We start from the raw sequence: 26,210 nt of genomic DNA, 5'->3' as shown, positions 1-26,210 counted from the left end.
TGATAAAGAGCATCTAATGGTGACAGACTGAATGCTTTCTCCTTAAGATCAGAAACAAGGCAAGGATGTCTGCTCTCACCACTGTTTTTTTTTTTTGGCTGCGTTGGGTCTTCGTTGCTGTCCATAGGCTTTCTCTAGTTGCGGCGAGGAGGGGCTACTCTTTGTTGCGGTGCACAGGCTTCTCATTGCGGTGGCTTCTCTTGCTGTGGAGCGCTGGCTATAGGCTTCAGTAATTGCAGCATGCAAGCTCAGTAACTGCAGCACAGTTGTGGCTCGTGGGCTCTAGAGAGCGGGCTCAGCAGTTGTGACACACAGGCTTAGCTGCTCCGCAGCATGTGGGATCTTCCTGGACCAGGGATCTAACCTGTGTCCCCTGCATTGGCAGGCGGATTCTCAACCAGTGCACCACCAGGGAAGTCCCCTACCACTCTTATTTGACATAGTGCTAGAAGTTCTAGCCAGCATAATAAGGCAAGAAAAGGAAACAAAAGGCATGTAGATGGTAAAGGAAAAAATAAAACTGTAGGGACTTAAAAATAAAACTGTGTGCCACAACTACTGAGCCCACGCTCTAAAGCCTACAAGCCGCAACTACTGGGCCCACGTGCCGCAACTACTGAAGCCCATGTGCTCTGGGGCCCTCATGACACAACTACTGAGCCTGTGTGCTGCAACTACTAAAGCCCACACGCCTAGAGTCCATGCTCCATGACAAGAGAAGCCACCGCAATGAGAAGCCCGTGTACCGCAACAAAGAGTAGCCCCTGCTCTCTGCAACTAGGAAAAGCCTGCACACAGCAACGAAGACCCAACACAGCCAAAAATAAATAAAGTTAAAAAAATAAAACTCTCCCTACTTGCAGATAACATAATTGTCTATGTAGAAAATCCCAAGGAATCCACAAAACAAACTCCTAGAACTAACAAGTAAGTTTGGCAAGGCCACAGGATATAAAACAAACATACAAAAATCAGTTGTAGGACTTCCCTGGTGGCGCAGTGGTTAAGAATCCGCCTGCCAATGCAGGGGACACGGGTTCAAGCCCTGGTCCAGGAAGATCCCACATGTTGTGGAACAACTAAGCCCGTGCACCACAACTACTGAGCCTGCGCTCTAGAACTCACAAGCCACAACTGCTGAAGCCCGCAGGCCTAGAGCCCGTGCTCAGCAACAAGAGAAGCCACCACAATGAGAAGCCCACGCACCACAACGAAGAGCAGCCCCCACTCGCCACAACTAGAGAAAGCCCACGCGCAGCAAGAAGGACCAAACTCAGCCAATAAATAAATAAATTTATTTTTTTAAAAAATCAGTTGTATTTCTGTATGCTAGAAATGAACATGCAGACACCAAATTTAAAAGATGATACCATTTAAGTTGCTTAAAAAATGAAATATCTAGGTGTAAATCTAACAAAACATGTACAGAATTTGTATGCTGAAAACCATACAACACTGGTGAAAGAAATCAAAGATCTAAACAAATGGAAAGATATACTGTGTTAATGGACTGGAAAGCTCAACACGGTAAAGATGTCAATTCTCCCCAAACTGATATACAGGTTTGTAATAGGCTAAATAATGGTCGCCCAAAGATACCAGGTCCTAATCCCTAAAATGTGCAAATGTACTTTACAAGGGAAGTCTTTGCAGGTGTGATTAAATTACGAATCTTGACCTGGGGAGATGATTATAAATCCAATCACAATTTTCATTATAAGAGAGACGCAGAGAGAGATTATACACACACACAGATGGAGAAGGGGATGTGAAGGCTGAGGCACAGATTGGAGTGATGTGGCCATAAGCCAAGGAATGCCAAAGAATAGTGGCAGCCACCAGAAGCTAGAGGAGACAAGGAATAGATTCTTCCCCAGAGTCCACAAAAGGAGCACAGCCCTTGCCAACACCTTAATTTTAAACTTCTGGTCTCCAGAACTATGAGAGAATAATTGTGTGTGTTATTCTAAGCCACTAAAGTTGTAGTAATTTTTTACAGCAGCCCTAGAAAACTAATGCAAGGTTTAATGTAATTCCTATCAAAATCCCAGTAAGAATTTTTGTGTATAGAGACAAGATTATTCTAAAATTTATATTAGGACTTCCCTGGTGGCACAGTGGTTAAGAATCTGCCTGCCAATGCAGGGGACACAGGTTTGATCCCTGGTCCAGGAAGATCCCACATGCCGCAGAGCAGCTAAGCCCGTGAGCCACAACTACTGAGCCCGCATGCCACAACTACTGAAGCCCGCGCACCTAGAGCCCATGCTCTGCAACAAGAGAAGCCACCACAATGAGAAGCCCGCACACCACAACAAAGAGTAGCCCCCACTCGCCGCAACTAAAGAAAGCCCGCATGCAGCAATGAAGACCCAATGTAACCCAAAAAATTAATTAATTTAGAAAAATTTATATGGAAAGGCAAAGGAACTAAAATAGCTGTGATGACTACCAAATGTAAAACAGATAGCTAGTGGGAAGCAGCTGCATAGCACAGGGAGATCAGTTCAGTACTTTGTGACCACCTAGAGGGGTGGGATAGGGAGGGTGGGAGGGAGGTGCAAGAGGGAGGGGATATGGGGATGTGTGTATGCATGTAACTGATTCACTTTGTTGTGCTGCAGAAGCTAATGCAGCACTGTGAAGCAATTATGCTCCAATAAAGATGTTAAAAATAAAATAAAATAAAATAGCTGTGATGAGAAAAACAATTATTTTGATTTGCTGCCTAGGCATTTCCCAGAGTCTGGACATTCCAATAAGGATCTGAGCTTAAGATTCCCACCATAAATTCCCGCTTTGCTTTTCCTGGGGCATCTTTTAAAATATCCACTTAGAGTTGAGACCCTGAAAAATAAGGGACCTCTGCCCCAACCACCATGTAAGTAATAGGTGCTCTCTATCTCCTGCTCGCTTGTGACCTGACACGGATGACTGCCCTTACCCTGGCTCATTGCCCACCCCCTTATTTCTGGGATCTGTAAGTAATAGACCTTGTGACTTCACTTCCTTTGTGTGGGCGGATTGGAACTGCACCTTCAATCAAAACGACCCTATGGTTTTCACTTCCCCAAACTGGGAGCTCAGATGCTGAGGGAGCTACCTGCTGACATCATGTGGATGGCTTGTGCCCCCTCATTCAGCAGGTCATAATCTGCATATTCTTAAATTTAATACACCAGCTCCAGCTTCTCAACACAATAACAATTTTGAACAAGAAGAATAAAGAGGAATTAGGGACTTCCCTGGTGGCGCAGTGGTTAAGACTCCATGCTCCCAGTGCAGGGGGCCTGGGTTCGAGCCCTGGTCAGGGAACTAGATCCCACGTGCATGCCGCAACTAAGAGTTTGCATGCCACAACTAAGGAGCTGGCAAGCCGCAACTAAGGAGCCCATGAGCTGCAACTAAGGAGCCCACGAGCCACAACTAAGGAGCCCACCTGCCGCAACTAAGACCCAGCACAACCAAATAAATAAATTTTAAAAAATAAAAGAAGACTAAAGAGGAATTATTCTACCTAATATCGACTTAGAGAGCTAAGGAATCAAGACTGTATTGGTGGGGACTTCCCTGGTGGTCCAGTGCTAAAGAATCCACCTTCCAATTCAGGGGATATTCGTTCATTCGTTCAATCCCTGGTTTGGGAACTAAGATCCCACATGCCGTGTGGCAACTAAGCCCACGTGCCACTATTGAGCTCTCGCACCTCAACAGGAGAGCCCACGTGCCGCAAACTACAGAGCCCAAGCGCTCTGGAGCCCATGCGCCCTGGAGCCCCTGTGCCACAACTAGAGAGAAGCCCAAGTGCCACAACTAGAGAAACCTGAGCAGACCATGTGCTGTAACAAAAAGATCCTGTATGCCTCAACAAAGATCCCGTGTGCTGCAACTAAGACCCGATGCAGCCAAAAAAAAAAATAAGGAAAATAAATAAATATTTTTAAAAAAGAGACTGTATTGGTTGAGGGGCAAACACATAAATCAATGGCACAGAATACAGACTACAGAAATAGACCTAAACAAGAACGCTCAACTGATTTTTGACAAAGGTACAAAGCAATTAAATGGGGGAGAAACAAATGGTACGACAAATGGTACAACCATTTTCAACAAATGGTACAACCCAGACGTCCCTTCAACAGATGAATGGTTAAACTGTGGTACATCCATACCATGGAATACTAGTGAGCAATAAAAAGGAATGAACTTTTGAATTGACACACTCAACGATTTGGACGAACCTCAAGGGAATTATGTGGTGTGAAAAATGTTAATCCCAAATGGTTACACAGTATATGATTTCATTTATATAACATTAATTTTTTAATTAATTTTTAAAAAATTTTGGCCGCAGGGCTTCCCTGGTGGCACAGTGGTTAAGAATCCGCCTGCCAATGCAGGGGTCTCGGGTTCGAGCCCTGGTCCGGGAAGATCCCACATGCCACGGAGCAACTAAGCCTGTGTGCTGCAACTACTGAGCCTGCGCTCTAGAGCCTGCAAGCCACAACTGCTGAGCCCACGCGCCACAATTACTGAAGCCCACACGCCTAGAGCCCGCGCTCCGCAACAAGAAGCCACCGCAATGAGAAGCCCACGCACCGCAACAAAGAGTAGCCCCCGCTCTCCTCAACTAGAGAAAGCCCGCACACAGCAACAAAGACCCAACACAGCCAAAAATAAATAAATAAATAAATTTATTTAAAAAAAAATTTTTTTTGGCCACACCGCAGCATGCAGGATCTTACTTCCCTGACCAGGGACTGAACTCATGTCCCCTGCAGTGGAAGCTGGGATCCTTAACCACTGGAACACCAGGGAAGTCCCCATTTATATAACACTCTTGAAGTGACAAAATTATAGAAACAGAGAACAGATTAGTGGTTGCCAGGAATTAAAGAGGGAATTAGGACATGAGGGAAAGATGTGGCTATGAAAGGGCAACGTGATAGATCCTTGTGGTGATGAAAATGTTCTGTATTTTGATAGTATCAATGTCAATATCCTGGTTGTGATATTGTACTATTATGTAAGATGTTATCATGGGGGGAAACTGGGTAAAGGGCATACAAGATCTCTCAGTATTATTCTTAACAACTGCATGTGAATCCACAATTATTTCCAAAAAAATGTTTTAACCTTAAAAAAAAAGATAAATTTGAATTAGAATTTTAAATTTCTGTACAATAAAGGATACCATAAAGAAAATAAAAAGGACCAACCACAGCCTGGGAGAGAGCTTTTTCAGTGCATGTGATAGCTGAAGGATCCCTATCAAAATATATCAAGTGCCCTAAAACAGTAAAAATGGGTTGAAGAGATAACAAACAAGTAATTCACAGAAAAGAAAACCTGAAAGCAATAAACATACAAAAAGATGCTCAACCTCACTAGTAATCAAGGAAAAGAAAATTAAAGCAACATGAAAAACACTTTTGTCCACCAGACTTGCTAGCAGTGTTAAGTGCCACACTTCTCGAGGGGGACACCAAATGATCACGGACTTAGAAGCTGGGGTCCTGCAGGCATCAGTTCCAAGAACCACTTAACTCCCAGTGACCTTTGTGAGGTCCTCTACCAGGAAAGGCAAGGAAGGAAACACCCAGCTCTTCAACACCTGGTGTTCTCCGTATCCTGGGTGGAGGTCTTCTCCTCAGATCCTTATAAACTGCCCCCAAATTTAAGGCTTTTCTTCAAACTCTTTTCTGTTTTGTTTTGTTTTTTTAATATCTCCCAGTTTTTTAATTGTCTGTGCTTTTGTACCCCTTTTATAGTTTATTTTATCACTTAATTTTTTAAATTCTCTAAGTCTTTTGTTTTGTACTATCTTAAATTGTAACTTTAGTGTTTTCTTTACTGTTGCATAGTGCTTTCTATAACTTTTCCTTTCTTATACATATTAACTATTATTTAGTAAATGTCTCAGCTCAACCAACACTCCACAAGACTGTAAGTTGTAGAAGGGAAGGGCAGGAATGCACCTGTTGCAATCACTGATGTATGCCAAGCATACAGGTAATAAATGAATGGAGAGGATACAGGACATTTTTTTTTTTTAATCTTCTTCTGATGCCTTTATTCTTTTGTGTACTTATTTTTCTACTTATTAGATCCAGTTGATCTTTTGCTTTTCTAATCTGATTCTCCATTTAAAAATTCTCAGCTTATCTGAAAACAGCAACAGTATGAGACACACCCTGTCCTACCAGGAACATAAGCCCAGTATGCTATCTGTGGACATATGATGACACGGGGTATCTGTTTCATGGGCATGACTAAGTGCTCTGCATTTAGCAAGCAGGCATTGTCCAGGGCACAACTCCAACTGCTGCTATGTGTTGGTTTTCCATGTTCTGGGAAGAAAAGATCTTTTTGCAAACTGGCAAAAAGCAGCCTTGTGTCTTTCTGATACTGGCTTCCTATAAACAACGGTCACGTCTCCCTGTGCTAGGAACTTGTCAGGCTGCATCCAAACACCACTATTAGGACATCCCTCTGGAAGGCTTTCCACATAGTCTCATACTCACACACTTGGTCATCCAGAGATGGAGGCACTACAGAGATCCTCCTCCTCAGTTTTCAGAACCAAGGCCTAAAGAGAGGTAACACTCAACCATGGTCATACAGAGCCTGTGGCCAGAAGACGGTGGGAGGAGAAGGTGCTGAGGAACCAGAGAAAAGACTACGTCAGTCACCCAGTCTTCCTGACACAGCCATTCATTTCAACACTGCACGTGCACACTCACATTATACCCTCTGGAATACCAGCAAGTGCTAAGGGTAGCCCAAGAATATGTCTCAGCTGAACTCACCACTGTTTGGCTGATTGACACTGCTGAAGCTCTCCTGCTGAGAAACGGGTAGTGGGAATGGGTAACTCATTCCTCTGTGCCAGTCCCCCGTGCAATGTCTGCCACTAAGTCTGAGCTCGGCACTGCTCCAGACCCCAGCAAAATCCAACTCTGGGTGGGGAAGAGGGACCTTCCCAGAGCCTTGGTGAAGCCCCTGGCGTTCTGAACACCTGCTCAACAAGCCATGGCATACAATGTGAAAAATGGGCATACTTCCTTTCTCCAACTGTGACACTGGGGACTCTCCAGTGATGGGCAGAAATAAAAAGCCAAGTTTTCAGCAGTGCCTAAAAGGTGGTGCTCTTTGTAAAACAAAATACATAAAATCTGCCCTGGAGGCAGGTGTATTTAAAGTTTACCAGATCAGGGCTTCCCTGGTGGCGCAGTGGTTGAGAAGCCGCCTGCCAATGCAGGGGACTTGGGTTCGAGCCCTGGTCCAGGAAGATCCCACATGCCGCAGAGCACCTAAGCCCATGCGTCACAACTACTGAGCCTGCGTTCCAGAGCCCACGAGCCACAACTACTGAAGCCCGAGCACCTGGAACCCGTGCTCCGCAACAAGAGAAGCCACCACAATGAAAAGCCCGCGCACCACAACAAAGAGTAGCCCCCCCTTGAACGAAGACCCAACGCAGCCAAAAATAAACAAATAAAATAAATAAATTTATAAAAAATAAATAAATAAAGTTTACCAGATCAATCGGCAGGGACACAACCAGAGACTCAAAAGCATTATACAGGGGTAGGTGAGGACCCCAGACATCTGAGGAAAGAATCCTTCTGGGCTCCTTCCTGTCACTAATCCCTATCTATATGCAAATGAAGCACGTTTGGGGTTGGTGGGGGGGAGAGGAGATCGAGCGTGTGCGAGCGCCTTGTGACTCTACCCTGTCCAGACAGACTTGGATCCCTGGGAACTAGAAGATTCCCTCTGGAATTCCAGCCCCAGGAGAGAAGCAGCTCTGTTCTAGCACTGGCTACCTCCCAGAGCTAATGAGTGCCGCATGCATGGAGGAGGCTCAGTCAATAAAAACTTTCCACTCAAAAAACGCGTGGAACAAATGCATACATGACATTAACTCAATTTATAGTAAACTTAACGCTTCCTCACGTGCAGAAAAACCTACAGAGACTGAAACTTCAAAGTATCTTAACTAAAAACTCTGAAAGAATGGCTCCCTACTAGTTTTTATTTTCTAAGAATGAAGGAAAAGTTGTGGGATTCAACCCATTATTAACCACACAAAACGAAGCAGAGGCAGCCCAGCCCACCACTCGCAGGAACCCCTAAATCTCTAATAGCTATATTACCTAAAAATAGTATTTAAACTGTCAAATTGCTACCATTCACGATGTAATTAAAACACTTAAGGAAAATGGGATTTTCTTCTTAAAACAAAACTAAAATAATAAAATTCCATGACCTTGTTTTAAATGGTCAAAAGGAATAATCTTAACTGAAACAACCACTTTAGGTTCCATCTAGCAAAAAGGCTTTTGTCCAGACACTCAGAAGTTAAAAGTAAATGTTAAATGTCAGTCTAACATTAATCTAAAAATTCTAGAGGGTTAACCAGTTTAAAACTGCTCAATCTGATGGCCAACAGGATGTACTCAACACAATGGAAAACAATAGTGTGAAGTCATTGTTTACTTGGGCTTCAAACACCAAAAAGACAGGCAGACTGCTCTGCTTTGAGTTTAAAACAGGACTTTTTCACACCTTGGGGTCAGATGAGGAAGGTTTGAGCCAAGTCACTGGTGAAGATGCAAGGTGTCACCCTAAAATCGTTCACTGCTCAGGAGGCAGATGAGGTTTCTCTGACACAAAGCAAGTTCCTGCCTGGCCTGTGTCCCGTGGGAGTATCATCAGAGGTGTGGGGGCAGCCTGGCAAAGACACCATCAGGGAGCTTGGGAACCCACCAAGAGTCCAGGGCCACATACACAGCAAGAGATTTAAAAGTAAAAATATGTGGAAGAAAAAAATTACCACCTGTGAGAAACAAGCACTGCTCAACAGTCTATCAAACACAAAAGCTATTTGAATGCTTTTCTCACTTGGAAAACTCTTGGAAACTCTCAGTTATCACAGATACGAAAAGCAGAGGTCCCGGAAGGGCACTGATTTCTGCTGACGGTGGTTTGGTTTTCTCAACAAAGGCAGGAAGGAAGTAAAGGCTTTCTACCTGGGTACAAACTCACTCAGGTGCAAACACATCCTAGAGGAAGTGAAGAAAGACAAGGTTCAGAAGCCAGGGCTGAAAGGCCATTCTCCACTGGACCGTGGTTTTTAGCCTGAGTAGATTTGTAACATCTTATGTGATAAAGCTCACTGAAAAACAGTTCCTTCTACACTCCACTGAACTCCATATGCTGCTGTTAAACATTACTCAGTACTCAACTGCACACTTAAAACAGTTAAGATGGTTACATTTTATGTTGTTTTGTTTACTACAATGTTTTAAAAATTTAATGGTTAAGGAGGCAAATTTTACGTTATGTATATTTTACTACAATTATAAATATTTTTTTAAAACCCACATTACTCAAGTGTCACACCAATTAGACTTCGGAAAAAACTTATAAGGCTTAGGTCCAGTCTTCTAATCATCGATGCCCAGGTAGGGCACTGAGGCTGGAAAAGGATAAACTGAGCTCAAAGATAAGGACCAGGCCTAACTGTCCATTTGGCTGCAGCAGCTGGACTTGGAGGTGGGGTGGAAGTAGGGGAGCAAGTGTGAGAGGTGGGTGGCCAGACTCAGCAGAATACAAGTGGGAATGAGTTACTACATTTGCATACCCTTGTGGCATCCAAGAACCCAATTAAAGTAAATTACAATTATCTCAAGAGAGCCCAACAATAGTTAACACTTCAGTGTATATTTACCGACTACCTACCCTGTACTAGGTGTGAAGCTTCATTTGCTATGCATGTAGTCTTCCCAAATTTCATACAAAAATAGTCAATTAAGATTTACATACATTACTAAATCATAAAACACAAGAGGTAATAAACTAACTACTTATATATTATAAGTGTTTTCCAAGTAGGTGCTTACTAGAAAATAAAAGTTGCGTTCTGACTCCCCAAACTTCCTCTGGCTATCCAACCCCTTCCTCATCTCAGTACAAAGGTAGAGTTGGGATTACACTGTGAGGGCAGGATGGTCAATTATCTGTCGGGTCAAGGCTGAATGCCAAAGGTTGCCCAGAGAGGAAGGAGAGAGAAGAGGTCCACTGCAGGGGTCTGACGCCACATATGCTCTGCTGCCCTCTTCCCCAACTGATGCCTAGCACCAAGCAGGCACTCAGATATCAGGGAATAGCAACAGGGTTTCCCCTAAATCCCCAAAATGATTCACCAAGCACAAAGCAAGTAATCATCTGATTTCACACTTTGAAGTTAAAAGCTGAGCTTTCTGATATTTTTTCCATTATACTACAAAAGACTAAAAATAAGTACCACAGCTCAAAACTAATATGCTAATCTGACTTCAATGAATTAAGGTTAGAAAAAGATTGTTGACTGCTGGCCTTCCTGACCTAACTGGCTAATCAGACTCCAGAACAGAGGAATGAGATGAGAAATATTGGGGTGGCCACAGCCACTCCCAGCTCCCTACTCAGGTCCCCCATTACTGCAGCCCTTGATCCTGCCAGCAACCTCACAATACAGGCCTCAGGAGCCAGACAGGGGTATCCTGGCCCACGGTGACTGGGAGCTCTTGCACTTTCACTGTAAGGTGTCATTGTTCTGAGTGTTTATCTAGGCAAATACTCAGCCTTCAGTGTTTAAAGCTGTGACCTGCTTTTGGCCACATTCTTTTTTGGGGCCACATTCTTAAGGCTCGACCATCAAGAACATTTCAACCACGCCAGAAATTGCCAGATCAACAAACCTTGTTTATAGAAGGACAAGACACAACTAGCACCCACTCCCTTTGCTCAGACTTCCTTGCTAGAAGAATTCCTTCCCTCCCACATATGGCTCTGATTCGTCCTTCTACCTACCTCAGCCTTGCTACAGCTGCAAAATCTAAATAATCACAAACTTCTCTGGTAGGTTTTAGGGCTGTGTTTCCAAAGGCTGGAGCAAAAGAGCCAAAAGATGGCCTTGAAGACTCTTGGAACCCCTGCTCTGCAAAGCCACAGCCACTCTATGACCAGGCAGTGAAGCAGTGAACAAGGCCACTGCTGAGCAGAAGAAGGTCATGCCAAGCGTGACCTCGGAATCAGGCCTAGAGTGGCACCTGAAAGTACCAGCTCCCAGTGAACTGGTGAAGGCAAAGCTCCTGGGCCAATCCCAGCAACTTCTGGCTGATTGCACACCGGTACAAGGATATCCCCAGTAGAGGATATGGGGCTGCTCTTCAAGGATCACAGCACTGATTCAGAGAAATACAATATATCCAGTTCAGGTACCTCTACACCAAGTAAGATGGAGGAAATGTATTACTCCCAAGTGCTTTCCCCCTCCTCAAAGCTCCAGGAGATCCCCAGTCACACAGATTTACACCCAGGTATAACACAACTGAAGAAATCCTTGAAGATGCCCTTGTCCTCACCTCCCCCTGCTTCTACCTCCTCTTCCTGCAGGCTTTGATCACTCCCTTAGCACAAAGGAAAAAGTGGGTTTCCACTCAGTAGTAATTATTTGGAAATTAGTTCCTGACTTTTAGAACCCAAGGATTAAAAATTAAAAGCAAATACAGATAAGGGAAGGACAAATGCAGAGGATCGTCTGTCTTATCAAATGGGTACAGCTACAATTTACATACTCCCAAGTACTGGGGAGAAAGTAACAGCTACCAAGTACTTTTCAGTAGTGGCCAGCATCTCCTGATGCACGAAGGTGTTGCTTTCTTCTTCCAAACAGAGCCAAGATCGTCTAAATTTCCAAGCTGGGCCACTGTCAGGCACAAATAGACTCCCATAGCCCAAATGAACAAAGATTCCCACCAGCCCACAGCTTAATTCTTCAGATACTCTATCTTCTTTTCCCAGGAATCTTCAACTGGCTTCTAATGCGAGCACAGAGGCACCCTGCCCTTCCCAGGCTCTATGTAAATCATTTGTGCTGGGAGCTAACTACTTAAAAGACCTCTTTTGTAAATGACAAGTTTATTTTATGTCTTCTCATTGTATACCAATCCAATGAATCTTGTTAAGTTCTGTGGTCTTAAGAACAAATCTAATCAAGAGTCAGGAACCTCTGCATTTATCTCACACAGGGATAAAGATGACACTGTGAGGGATTCATGGCAACAGTCCTCCTAACAGGCTGGCCCCTCACAGAACCATAGGGATAGCCGCTGCTTACCCCTCAGAGCTTCCTTGGTCAGTAAAGGGACAGGAAGGCAGAAAGGTCACAGGCAAAAGAGAAGGTCTGAGTAAACTAGATGGAGCTCTGATTCTATCTTCTCAGACCAAGCTGCCCTGTAAAGCCTGACTGATAAAACAGGATTTGGTCTCTGTCCCTACATAGATTTCTGTATGGGGGAGTGGGAGACGCAGAGACAAGACAGTCAGGGCAACAACCAACAGGGACTGGAGAGAGTACTCTCCACACTCTTGTCAAGCTGTTCATCCTAAGGCAGCAAGACATGCTAGGCTGGAGACATTTCTTACTGGATTAAGGAAATGGCCACAAAAACAGCAGTCAGATCCTTTTAGGGATTTCGCTGACTATTACTACCCAAGTAGATGTCTCACCCATCAACCTGACTCAGAACTGGAGGGGGAGCAAATGGAGACATGAGCTCCTCGGAGATGCTTCTCATCCCAAGGGAGAGAGCAGCCCTCCAGTCCTTTGCCAGCCTTAGATCATTACCTGCTATATTCAGCAAATGATTAGAAGAAAATCCAGAATTCTCTGCGACAAAGAACTAAAAATAAGTAAATTACCAGTAGCATTTATCTAGAGAGCTGGAGTTTCTTGTTTTGTTTTCAAGTCAAGCTCTCTTTATAAACTCATAAATCTACGGACGCCTCAAAAAGTCACTCCAGCTCTCTACTTGCAGAAAGGCTAAGAAGCAGGAAGTCACCCAGCAGGCTCTTGACACAAGAGTTTCCACCTCTCATACCCCAAGCATCAGTGCAGCTGCAAACTTGAGCAGCAGTTTCTGAGAGAGTCCACCCTGTAAACAACTGCAGTTAGTTCAAAGAAGACTAATTTAAAGCTTGCATATTTTTTTTGATTACTTGCAATGCATCCAGGGATCTCAGCTATCTTTTGCTTTTACAGACTATTAAGTACTTGAATTTGACACTGACCACGGAGCAAGAAAGTGACAAGGCCTCAACCTCAACAGGAATCTAAGCTTCAGTGAGCACCTCAAACAGGACCGGTGTGCACCTGTCTGGTACTGGTTACTTCTTTGTAGCTCATATCCTGCTGGATGAGCCACAGCAACGAGTGTAGCGCCTGGGCACCAAGGCCTGTACATGGTTAGTGCACAGCACTGATTATGGGCCGTGACACAACAGGCTTTAAAGGAATCATGTCCAAAACATTCTCTTTTTTTAAAAAATATTTATTTATTTGGCTGCGCCGGGTCTTAGTTGTGGCACACGGGATCTTCATTACGGCATGCAGGACCTTTAGTTGTGGCACGCGGGCTCTTTTAGTTGCACCATGCAGGATCTAGTTCCCTGACCAGGGATCGAACCGCAGGCCCCCTGCATTGGGAGTGCAGATTCTTAACCATTGGACCATCAGGGAAGTCCCACGTCCAAAACATTCTCAAGAATGAACGTGTTCTAACTTCATCTACACCTCAAGAGGAAAGCAGTGGTCCTGCCCAACAGAACTTCAGGTGTGGCTGTCCTCTGGGGATGGAACAGGAAAGAGGTCAGTTACTATCAGAGGTCACAGCACTCGAGAGAGCAGAGCAACACCGGGTGCAATGGACCAACAGCAATTTTTTGGCCGACAGGATTTTTAAAAAATAATTTTATAAATCTATGTCTGTTCTTAGAAACCTTGTTTTCTAGGCAAACATGGAATGAAACAACACCAGCTACAATTATAATCAACAGCATGAACAGAGGTAACTTAGGCAAATGGCAAATTAAATAATACTTCTGCAATTCCTTTTCTTTTTCCATAAGCACCTTGCTCTAACAAGGAAACACACAATAGGAATTATATTTCCTTGATGATTTGTCTTCAACAAATTTTGACCATCTAGGGCTTCCCTGGTGGTGCAGCAGTTAAGAATCTGCCTGCCAATGCAGGGGACAAGGGTTCGAGCCCTGGGCCGGGAAGATCCCACATGCGATGGAGCAACTAAGCCCGTGCACCACAACTACTGAGCCTGCGCTCTACAGCCCAAGAGCCACAACTACTGAAGCCCGTGAGCCTAGAGCCCGTGCTCCACAACAAGAGAAGCCACTGCAATGAGAAGCCTGCGCACCACAGCAAAGAGTAGTCCCCGCTCGCCGCAACTAGAGAAAGCCTGCGCGCGACAACGAAGACCCAACACAGCCAAAAATAAATAAATAAAAATTAAAAAAAAAAATTTTGGCCATCTACTCAATATCACATATCATCCTACCTTCCACCATCTGCTCTTTAACTCCAACTCCATTCCATTTGTGTTTCAATCGCTTCACAAATGAAGAACACCATAAAAATGAAAATGCTTCCTCTTATTTAGAGGACTAGTCTCAAGAAAAATAATATGTGGGAATTCCCTGGCAGTCCAGTGGTTAGGAATTGGCGCTTTCACTGCTGTGGCCCAGGTTCAATCCTGGTCGGGGAACTAAGATCCCACATGCCTTGCAGCGTAGCCAAAAATAATAATAATAGGAGCTTCTCTTGTTTCTCAATAAAAACTTTCCCCACTAGACTGGGTGTCCCCTGAGAGGTGGAATAGGGTCTAATTCACCTAAGTCCTGAGCTCAGGCTAATGCAGTGGGGGCTAGACAGCAGGGCTTGGCCAGGGTGGAGAAGAGTGAAGCACCATCCGGGAAAGCTGAGTCCTCAGAGTGTTACCTCTACTTTCCAGACCGGTCTGTTCATCCAAGACCACTGGGATAGGAAGGGATAGGAGGGCTCTACTCCTCCATAAGCTAGGACATTGTATCACTGCCCAGAGCAGAGATGTCTACTGAACCCTCAGGTTCTCTGCTTATCTTCAGAACTAGGCTCCAAGTCCTCCTCTCCTGAGAGACTGCCCTTCCTTTACCACTCCAAGAGTGCTTTCCCTTCTATCCAAGCATGCCCAATACCTGCCACTCATTTAACGAGTTATGCGCACAGCACGTTCTCCTCAACACAGAGCCGCAGGTGTTCCTACAGCGCGATCATGCTCCACTTAACTTGGAATGCTTACTCCCACATCCGGCCCAGCCCCTCAAAAGAACAGGTGCTCAACAAACATTTAGTTGGGGAGTTAAACACAAATCACTGTTTTTCCGCAATATGGCACCATACCAAAGTCCATTCCTTTCCACTTCAAAAACAGCTAGACATTTACAGCATCAGGCATGAGAATTCCCAGGAAGAGGGAAACAGAAGGCACCCCCTTTCTGATGCACTGGCTATCAAGGCCACCTAAAGCTTGTTTCCTAAAGCTTGTGACCATCTTCCTCAGATGAGCTTTGATCTAATGGGCAGGTTCATCAGCACCTTTTGTTTGTTGTTTTTTTTAAACATCTTTATTGGAGTATAATTGCTTTACAATGGTGTGTTAGTTTCTGCTTTATAACAAAGTGAATCAGCTATACATATACATATATCCCCATATCTCCTCCCTCTTGCGTCTCCCTCCCACCCTCCCTATCCCACCCCTCTAGGTGGTCACAAAGCACCGAGCTGATTTCCCTGTGCTATGTGGCTGCTTCCCACTAGCTATCTATTTCACATTTGGTAGTGTATATATGTCCATGCCACTCTCTCACTTCGTCCCAGCTTACCCTTCCCCCTCCCCGTGTCCTCAAGTCCATTCTCTAGTAGGTCTGCGTCTTCATTCCTGTCCTGCCCCTAGGTTCTTCAGAACCATTTTCTTTTTAGATTCCATATATATGTGTTAGCATATGGTATTTTTCTCTTTCTGACTTACTTCACTCTGTATGACAGTCTCTAGGTCCATCCACCTCACTATAAAGAACTCAATTTCGTTTCTTTCTATGGCTGAGTAATATTCCATTGTATATATGTGCCACATCTTCTTTATCCATTCATCTGTCGATGGACACTTAGGTTGCTTCCATGCACTGGCTATTGTAAATAGAGCTGCAATGAACATTGTGGTACATGACTCTTTTTGACATCAACACCTTTTGAATACCCAGTTCTGTCTTCGTGAGCAGGCTAAGTTTCTTACTTCAACCAAGGATACAAGCTCTCCTAAGCTCTGGAGCGTTGGCTCTAGACCCTGGCTGCACATTAGAATCACCTGGGCAGGGAACGTAGCTGATGCCTGAATCCCACCCCCAAAATTCTGATGTCATTGACCGGGGTGCAGATTTCAACCAACAGTAAACCCTGCTCTAAAGATACAGCAGCTCTGAAACAGAACAGGAGGTAGACAGTATAGTTTGGGGCCCAGACCACACGGACAGCAGGTACTGAAGGAATTAAAAAACTGGTGCACAGCTGAGAAAAAGGGCTTGGAAATGCAGAAACTTACCCTCAACCCAGTATATCTGATCAATCTTCACCAGGGCAAGGACTCCTGTATTGAAATTCTCATCAGAGCCCCAGACCCACAATTCTGGATCCTCTAGAAAGTTTCTCCCACATGTCCTGCTCTCCTCACAAAACACATCAATGCTACTCAGCAGCACTGGCACCACATGAAATACCCAGGAGTGATATTGGAGTTGTTCTCCCTCCTGCCTTCCAAGCCCCAGTCCTTCTCAGAGTCGTAGTGGCTGTGGCAGTTGCTGGCTCCACTCTGATTCTGTGACATGAGCTCAAGTTGGCCTCCAGGTGCTGCCTAAGCTTGTTTTCTCATCAGTGAAATGGGGACCATGTGTCACTGACCTCAAAGGGCTACTGTCAGGATGAACTGAAAGTGATGCATCAGCCACTCAGCCCAATGTATGCACAGACTAAGCATTCCACAAAGACTGCCTTTCAATTATTATGGTTTACCCTACACTCAACTGCCATAACAAGGAGTAATCATGTTCTGGATGCTGCAACACCTTAAGGATGGCAAGTGACCCTACGTCACAGTAACCCTGCTGAATAGCTAATGTCCCCTTTATGACATGCAAAAACTGAAGTCCATACCAAGTAAGGGGCAGAGCCAGGACTTGAAGCCTGGTTCACTAGATTAACTTGCCTGAGCCACAACTGTCATCACATGGCTCTTGTGTTCTAGGCAGCTCATGACAGCTGCCCATGAATCAGGTCGACCCTCTCTGCCTGGCACACACAAAAAAAGTACTCATGAGCATTTGTTAAGTAGAGTTTTTTCCAACTCCCTCTCGCCCTTCAGCTCCCAGCCCGCTAAATGCTGCTTCCTTGGGAAACCCGCCCAACTCAGTCCCCCATTATCCAATTAACCCCCCACTATACCTTTCCTTCTTCATTAAATTCTCAGAATAGTGAGAGCAGGGGCCATATCTGATTTGCTCACATAGTCTAACGATGGCACCGGGAGAACACAGGTCAGACCCAGGTCTTCCCATGACACTGGAACCCACCTAGGGAAGAACTATGTCAAAGACCACCTGAAACACCAGGGCAGCTCTGCTTCATTGCCTCGAAAGACACTGCCATTACTCCAAAGCTCTGACAACAGAGTCAAGGGCACTGCCTCATGGAGCTGGACTTCAGGCAGTCCACAGCCTGGAATAAGGGTCCCTGGCATCAATATTCAGGCATATCCTTCCTCTTTAGAAATTAGCTCAGTGGTTTTGGTAATTTCTGTAACAGTTAAGCAGAAATAAATTGTTTTTGAGCAGGCAAGACCTTCTTTTATTTTGTTGCTAAAGTCCATCTTAGTCTGTTAATATCATGTGTTCCCTTGTTCTACTTATAACAAAAGTCAAGAACTGGATCTCCTTCATTCAAATCATGAAAGTCCTTTATTCAACTGCAACATGATTAAGTAACTGAATACAAAATTAGATTTATTTTAAAAGACTTTAGTAAATAAAAATGTGTACCATGCATCCATATCCTGGTTTCTAAATGCCACTTCAACTAAAAGAAACCAAGGCTCCTTGTGGAAAGGGCTGATGCCAGGCTGGGGAAAGGAACCTGGAACATCTTGTTGCACTAGAAAGTAAGGAAGTGCTCAAACAATGATGGAGACATGTCAAAAGAACACAGGAGCCAGCCTAAAGGGGATCCCACTGGCCAAACCTGGGACAATCTGGGCATCAAAATGAATAATGACAAGAATGGGCTATACCACACTGAATAAGTTATCAATGTGAACTAATATAAACAATGAATAAACAAGTGAAGGAGGTGAGAAAGCTCTTCTTTGAGTAAGATGACAACTAATTCAGAAGGAATGATGGTCTTAGAAGCATCACTGCATGCTGAAAGTAGAGGGTCAAAGTTTGATAAGGAACAGGATATTTACATAGTGTCCTACCATAAATTACTTATTAATTCCGAAGGGAAAAACAGCACCTTTAAGGAGGAAAAAACTGTCAGGTACCTCCTCAACCAGGACTGATGATCAAGACAAACCAGCAACTTGTGCCTACTCACATGGGGCTATCAAAGATGTTATTAGGACAACTGAGGAATCTGAGTATGGAATGTAGATTAGATATTATACCAATATTAAATTTCCCTCATATTGACAGATGTATTGTCGTTATGTTAAGAGAATATTCTTATTCTTAGGAAATACACAATTAGGTATTTAGGAGTAAAGGAGCACGATATTTGCCAATCACTCATAGATGGTTCAGGGAAAAAATGTACAGAGTGAAAAGAAACAGAATGACAAAGCAAAAACAAGGCAAAATGTAAACAAATGGTAACTCAAGGTAAAGAGTATTTAGGAGTTTCTTGTACTACTTTTGCAATTTTTCTGCAAGTCTGAAGTTATAACAAATTTTTAAGTTACAAAAATATAAACTGAAAAAAAAAAATATATATATATATAAACTGTGTGAAATGAAAAGAAAATAAGTGTTAAGAAAAAGGAATGTGGGGCATGGTCGGCCTCTCGTCTCAGAACCTCAGTTCTTCCCTGACAAAGCAGCAATATTCATCAACAGTTGTGAGGCAAAGTCAGCAGATGAGTTCTGTAAACAGTGATGGCCTAAGTAACCCTAATCCTACCACTTACCTCACACCCTCGCACTCTGTCCACTAGCGTTCCAGATTCCAGGCACCAAGGCCCCTGACTTCATGATTCAAAACATAGCCCACCAGGTCCCCAAGCCCTCCTTTATAAGGAGGGGGTAACTTAAAAGCATTTCCCTCTAGAAACACTACAAGCACAAATTGTACAAAAAAGGACTTTGCTTTAAAAGTGACTCGGATTATAATGGAAGAAAATGTGACACTGGGGCCTGAAATTACTACATTGGGCTGTGTTTGCTCAAGATTAAAAATAGTTTCATCTTTCCTTCCCAGGAGTCTTCCCTCCTGGAGGAAAAAACCCCCAACCAGACCATCACCAAGTTCAGAGGTCCCAGAGCTAAACACAAAATATGGGCAGGCTGAAATCAATGTTTCCCAGTATCAGATTCCCTATTAACAATCCCCAGGCACGATTCAGAAGATACACAGTAAGCCTCACAATGATGCCATCAGCTGTCTGGTCCTTTGAACTTAATGCAATAAAAGTAATTCACATGGAGGTAAAACAAATTTCAATAATACACTAGGCCATAAGTGAAAAGGTGGTTTCCCTCCCAGGCCTTCAAGTAAGCAGGTTGGGTTTCTTCAGGAGTTCTCCACAAATGACACATTTAATGTATCTCTAAATACATAAACTAGTACATCTCTTTTTATTTCACTCGAAGTTCAAATGGTATCACATACTTCATAACTGTTACTTTTTAAAATTTACTAGAACTGGAAGACCTCAGCCCCAGTGGGTGGATCCACTTCCTCACTACCCCCTGCTGCTTGTGGCACATATCTGTCTAAGTATCCTGCATATTTTGCTCTGAAGGGTGCTCTCTCCCTCTCAGCCCTGCATTCTTCTGGTAAGAAATCTGAGGATAAAATCCTAGATGTGGAATTGCTGGGTCAAAGGTTATGTATATTAGAATTGCTAGATATTGGCAAAATACCCTTCATTTTACATTCCCACCTAAAGATATGAGTGACTTTTCTCTTTCACTAAAATTGAGTTACTGTTAAACTCCTTCAATAACATGAGATGGAAGAGAAAGGAGTGTGGGACAGGTTGAAAGAGCATGAGACAGTTTGTCCCTCTCATATTGTTGGATTAATGGGCATAGTGGGCAGCAGGTATCATAAATTCAAGCTGGGAGTAATGGTACTTCATAGTTAGCCAGCATGAAAATATGGGAGGGTGAGCATCCAGATGACTAATGAATCAAAACATGGCACTGTTTTTCTAGTCAAACTTGACTACCTCAGAGGAAAATTGCTATGGAAAATTTATGGGCTAATTACTCCAAATAATAAGTTATCTGTGGTGCTCTTTGCTCCTATTGTGGACCAGCCCTGTGGATCAGGGTACCTTCTGGGCCCACCCTAAACAACTCTGGGCTCAGGGCAGTGGGAACACAAATACAAGTGCTGAGCCCAAGGAGAACAGGAAAGGGAAGCTAGAGAGTATTTTGAGGCTCCCAAGTCTAATCTTCGTACTGTAGCTTCACTGTTCTGAAAAACATTAACCTTTTCTAAATCATATTGCCAAATCTAAGTTTGAGGCCTATTGTTTTTCAACTGAGGGGCAGGGTCTGAGAGGAATGCTGGAGCCCGGCTATCCTGGAGGTCACACCCTCCAGACTCTTGGGGCACTGAGGAAAGAACCATCTGTCCCAGGCCAGTGCAGCCATCTGGGACAGGCAGTTGTGTGTCTGAGCACAAAAGTACTCACCAGTTCACTCTCATCTTTCACTCAGATCAGCCTAACTTGTACACATGAACAATTAATCCAACAGAAAGTGGTGCCCACAACAGTGACTGACATTCCAAAGTCCAAAGATGACTCTCCAACTCTATACCATGCTGGTTCCTGGTTCAAAAACTTCCTGGAAAACCCAGGGACATAGGCAACTCCATCAAGATGAGGAGTAACAGGAACTGGGAACCACATCCTACCATGAGGACCATGATACAAACCCCTAGTGAAGAACGCCAGGACCAGATAGGAGCATGAAGCCCTTCAGCAGCTGTTGTGGTTACATTACCTTCTACAGATACACACTAAACTACTGATGGATGAAATGACAGGATGTCTGAGATTTGCTTCAAAATAAAGGAGGGGTGGGGTAGGGACAAGAGCTGGGAGTGTGAATGGGCAAGACTGGCCAGTAGTTGATGGATGTTGGGGCTGGTGATAAGTACATGGGATTCGTTGTATTATTCTGTCTTTGACTGTACTTGAAATTCTCCACAAGAAGATCAAAAATAAAATACAACAGAGGCATACAGACAAAATTCCCAGTAATTAAAACATCAAGTATATCCAGCAATTCACTCTTAGATATATACTCAGAAGCCATGGACAAGAATGGTTCATATCAGTATTATTCATGACAGTCAAAAATTAAAACAACTCAAATGTCCACCAAGAGGAAAAGCAGTAAATTGTGGTATATTCATATGTGAAATACTATACAACAAAAGAGAACAAACTGCTGTACAGAACCACAAAGATGTCACAGACCTAACATTCAGCAAGAAAAGACAGGCACATGAAAGTACATATCATACTCTCTATCATTCCACTTACATAAAGGTCAAGAGTAGCAAAACTAAGCTCAAGAACAGAGGTCAGAAAAGTGGTTACCTTTAGGGAGATGCTGAATGGGTAAAGGCACAAGAGAACCTACTGGAAATGTTCTGTATCTTGATCTGAGTGATATATGTAATATCTAAAACTGTCAAGCTGTACATTTATGATTTATGCATTTTGCTACATGTAAATTTTGCTTCAATTGTTTTTAATAGTGACCAAAAAAAATCAAATACTACTAGTTATCAGGAGATTCCGTGAAACAACTTCATCTGTAACAGAATAGATTTTCAAAGCCTAAAGAATGAGATAATTCAGCTCTGGCCTGGGATAATTTTGATTGGGGCCTGCTACCTGCCTGCCACCTGCCCACACCTGAGGTGAAAGCAAGGACTCCCTCTAAGGACCTTCACTCTTAGCTGATCACAAACACCACAGAATACCAGAGCAGCCAACATCAGAAAACACAGCTTTAACTCCTGCTTCACCACCTAAGCAACGAGCTCTGGTTGTGGTCTTGACCTCACCAAATTCCAAGTAATGCAATTTTTTTTTTTAAATGTACACATATATTTAATCCTTCCCCTTTTTAAAATTTATTTATTTATTTATTTTGGCTGTGGTGGGTCTTCGTTTCTGTGCGAGGGCTTTCTCCAGTTGCGGAGAGCGGGGGCCACTCTTCATCGCGGTGCACGGGCCTCTCACTGTCGCGGCCTCTCTTGTTGCGGAGCACAGGCTCCAGACACGCAGGCTCAGCGGTTGTGGCTCACGGGCCTAGCCGCTCCGCGGCATGTGGGATCTTCCCGGACCGGGGCACGAACCCGTGTCCCCTGCATTGGCAGGCAGATTCTCAACCACTGCGCCACCAGGGAAGCCCCAAGTAATGCAATTTTTAAAGGTAGTGATACAGATCTCTCACACAGGAGATTCAGCGCTTTCCTCACCGCCACACCCGCTGCTGACACCCACTCCTTCAGGCAGCTCCTGAGCAGTGCCCAGCAGCCTCTCCAGCCCTTCCACTAGCACAGTCCACACCTCCCTAACTCTGGAATTCCTTACATTCTCCTCCCTAAAGGACAACCCTCAGAAAACTTGGATTCAAAACAAGAAAACAAAACCTGGTCTACTTCCTTAGGCCTAAGCAACCTTGATGGACATACAGGATGCAAAAATCTGAATTTACATGGCTTCAAAATTATTTAAGTATAAAACTAAATGGAAGGGCTTCCCTGGTGGCGCAGTGGTTGGGAGTCTGCCTGCCAATGCAGGGGACATGGGTTCGAGCCCTGGTCTGGGAGGATCCCACATGCCGCGGAGCGACTAAGCCTGTGAGCCACAAGTACTGAGCCTGCGCGTCTGGAGCCTGTGCTCCGCAACAAGAGAGGCTGCGATAGTGAGAGGCCCGCGCATCGCGATGAAGAGTGGCCCCCGCTCGCCACAACTAGAGAAAGCCCTCGCACATAAACGAAGACCCAACACAGCCAAAAATAAATAAATAAATAAATAAATATATTAAAAAAAAAAACAAAACTAAATGGAATTTTAAATGTGTGAAATGATAGCACAACAAAAACTCTACAGGCACACGGTAAGTGTCACAGCACTGGGGAAAGGCCAGAAAAATCCTGGTACATCACATGACATCTCTTCTCAGGGGCAGCTCCCATCTGAAGGGCAATGAGCTTGCTATATACAAAGGTATAGGCCAGCCATGAGAAGAGCCCTTTTCCTCCAGATCTTCACAGCAATAGTTGACCAGGCAGCAGCTCTCTGGGATGAGCACATAGTTGCCCTCACACCAGATACCGGCTTACGCTGCCCATCAAATTCTGGGGTAAGCTGGGGTGGGGCCTCCAGACAAGAAAGCCAGAACTAGCTGATGAGTTCCTGGGCCTGGAGCCTGAGCCTACTCTCAGCACTCACTCTTGGACCTCCACATGCCATCTTCAGCTACCAGCCAGCAAGGCGACAACACTGGTAGCTGACATGCCTCCCCATTCTGTAAGGCAAGTCTCTGTACCCAGAGACTGAGACCAGCAGGTGAGGCCATGACCGCAGCCCACAAAGCTTTCTACTATCCACCCAACCTGCCTGGTCCGATGGTGCAGATATGGGGAAAGACTAGATTCTGGCTGCTCTCTAAGCTCTATCCATTTCTCCATTTCCTTACCACTGGAGCTGTCTGGCCTACATGAAGAAGCAGGAAAATCCTCTAAAATAGCTTTCAAACGCAGAGAAAATTTGTAAAACACAATACTCATAAGACAGAGTTTGAGGTGACCATTTAAGTCATCAGGAGCTACACCTTCATTTTACAGATGGGTAAACCAAGGCTTCCACAGTCCCCCAGATGGTGAGCAATCACGCAGAATGAGCATTCCTCTCCTAAGTCTCAAACAACCTTTTCCCATCACAATACCCTATCAACAAAGGGGGAAAGGAAGAGAGGAAAGCTAAAGAGGGGACAAGATGAGGGACAGACAGTAAAAGGCAGAGGAGCTGAGAATGTGGGGAGAAGAGCAATGTGAAGGAAGAAGGGAGGGCCTGAGAGGGGGACAGCACTGTGAATCCATCTCAGTGAATTAGGCCAGAGAACACATCCAGGCTTTTCCTCTTGCAACACCTGTCACACCGTGCTGGGGAAACTGGTTTGACAAGGACCACAGAGCCACTTAGAGGCTGAGCTGGGCCTAGCCTCTCCTCAGGCCCCACTGTCCTGCCACAGAAGTGGTGCTCTGGGTACCTGCTATGAGCAAAATATGGAACAAAAGGAAAGCAGCACTCCGAGGAAATACCCAAACCACCTCAGCCTTGCCAAAGGGACCAAACCTGAGGCTGATCAAGCCTTTGGATCCAGCTGCTGATTCACAGGAAATACAGAGAAGAGCATGCTCAACTGCACCTTGGGACACAATCTGCTAAATTTGGACTGTGAGAGATTCCACAGGTCTAAGGGCCCAGGTTCTTCAGCAGATAATTGCAAGGAAAAGGGACAGAGGGGAGAAAATGCAGATAACGAAACTTACAAGATATGACAACTTAAAAAAAAAATGGACAAAATTAAACTGCAGTGCCTAAGGATATACATTTGGGAGATAAAACCATTAAAAAAAAAAAGTAAGAAAATGGCTACAAAAAGACAGGATGGGGTCACCTTGGGAAGGAAGGGGTGAGGGGGCTGTGGCAGGGTTGGGGCCCACAGAGAAGCCTCTGGTGGAACCAATAAAGTTCTATTTCATGACCTTATAATTCACTAAGCTCTACTTTTTTGGGGGGGAGGGTGGTCTTCTTTTCTCCATTTTTATTTAATTTTACACTAGTAAAGCTTTTTAAAAGTTAAAAAATAGATTTAAAAAGATAAGATTAAGTTGGGACTTCCCTAGCGGTCCAATGGTTAAAACTCCGTGCTTCCACTGCAGGGGCATGGGTTCAATCCCTGATTTGAACTGATTCAATTTCTGATATTTTTAGTCGGGGAACTAAAATCCTGCATGCTGCGTCACGCGGCATGCATGCACGCACGCACACACGCATGAATGAATACATAAATAAATAAATAGATGAAGTAAACAAAAAACCAGTCCTGGAAGAGCTTGAGGACTTTGCAAAGCGGCATATGCAGAAAGAGAACCCCACCAGGAAGCATGGAACAGAGAGGGTGGCCTCACAGGCAACTGGGTGGAGACCTCTCTCTAATTCAGGGGTTTGGCCTTAGGAACCACCACTGGCTGCTCACCCAGGTCCCACACTCTCCAATAGCTCTGCTGGTTATTAAGCTGATATTGTAGCTACCTGCATGACTCCTTTATCCCTCTCAACTGGTTCCCATGGCATCAGGGTTAGGAAATGGCTCAACAGGTCAGAGACACATCACTGTATACCCAAATGTCAGCTTGGCTTTGAAAATAATCTATTACTGCCCGCCAGCTCTCTAAGGTCCTCTCCCTGATCCCTTCACATCACTCTCTAAGATGGGCCTAGCCCTCCCACTCCCCTTTATGATGAATCAGAGGCACACTGACTGCAGTCACTTGCCAGGGGCATGACCCTCAGCCTCTCCAAATCACATTTTTTTCTGAAAAATATCAACTGAAGGGAAATAACTTCATCACTTCTCCCTTTTTTTTCTGGTCAGGGCAACGATAGGGCCCGTACCTCTCTCATCCATTGCCAGATCCATTCCCAGGGCCTAGCACGGTGCCCAGGGCATGACAGTGACTCAAAAACCACCTGCTGAATGAATAAACAAATAACTGAAACCCAGCGACAACAGGCCTGACTGCTGGGTGCCAAAAGACAGTCCCCTCCATAGTTCATGGGCTAGCCTGTCTTGCAAGGCTGCTTAACAGCCAATATTTCATCTTAAACACTTCTTAGATCAAATTCCTTTTTTCTTTAACTTTTTCCAATTATAAACATATATTCATTAGGTAAGCTAATGCATGTAAAGGACCTGACACAAAATACACCACTTTAAATATATATACAAAATACAAA

General features: G+C 44.3%; 1 protein-coding gene across 7 annotated transcripts in view; it reads right to left on the bottom strand.

Moving 5' to 3' along the window:
• Nucleotides 1-26,210, bottom strand: part of DAG1 (dystroglycan 1) — a 62,504-nt gene that overhangs the window by 23,234 nt on the left and 13,060 nt on the right. The window lies entirely within an intron of this gene.

Source organism: Balaenoptera ricei, chromosome 11 (genome assembly GCF_028023285.1).
Source record: "Balaenoptera ricei isolate mBalRic1 chromosome 11, mBalRic1.hap2, whole genome shotgun sequence".
Taxonomy (NCBI): domain Eukaryota; kingdom Metazoa; phylum Chordata; class Mammalia; order Artiodactyla; family Balaenopteridae; genus Balaenoptera; species Balaenoptera ricei.
This window is presented reverse-complemented; position numbering and strand designations above follow the sequence as displayed.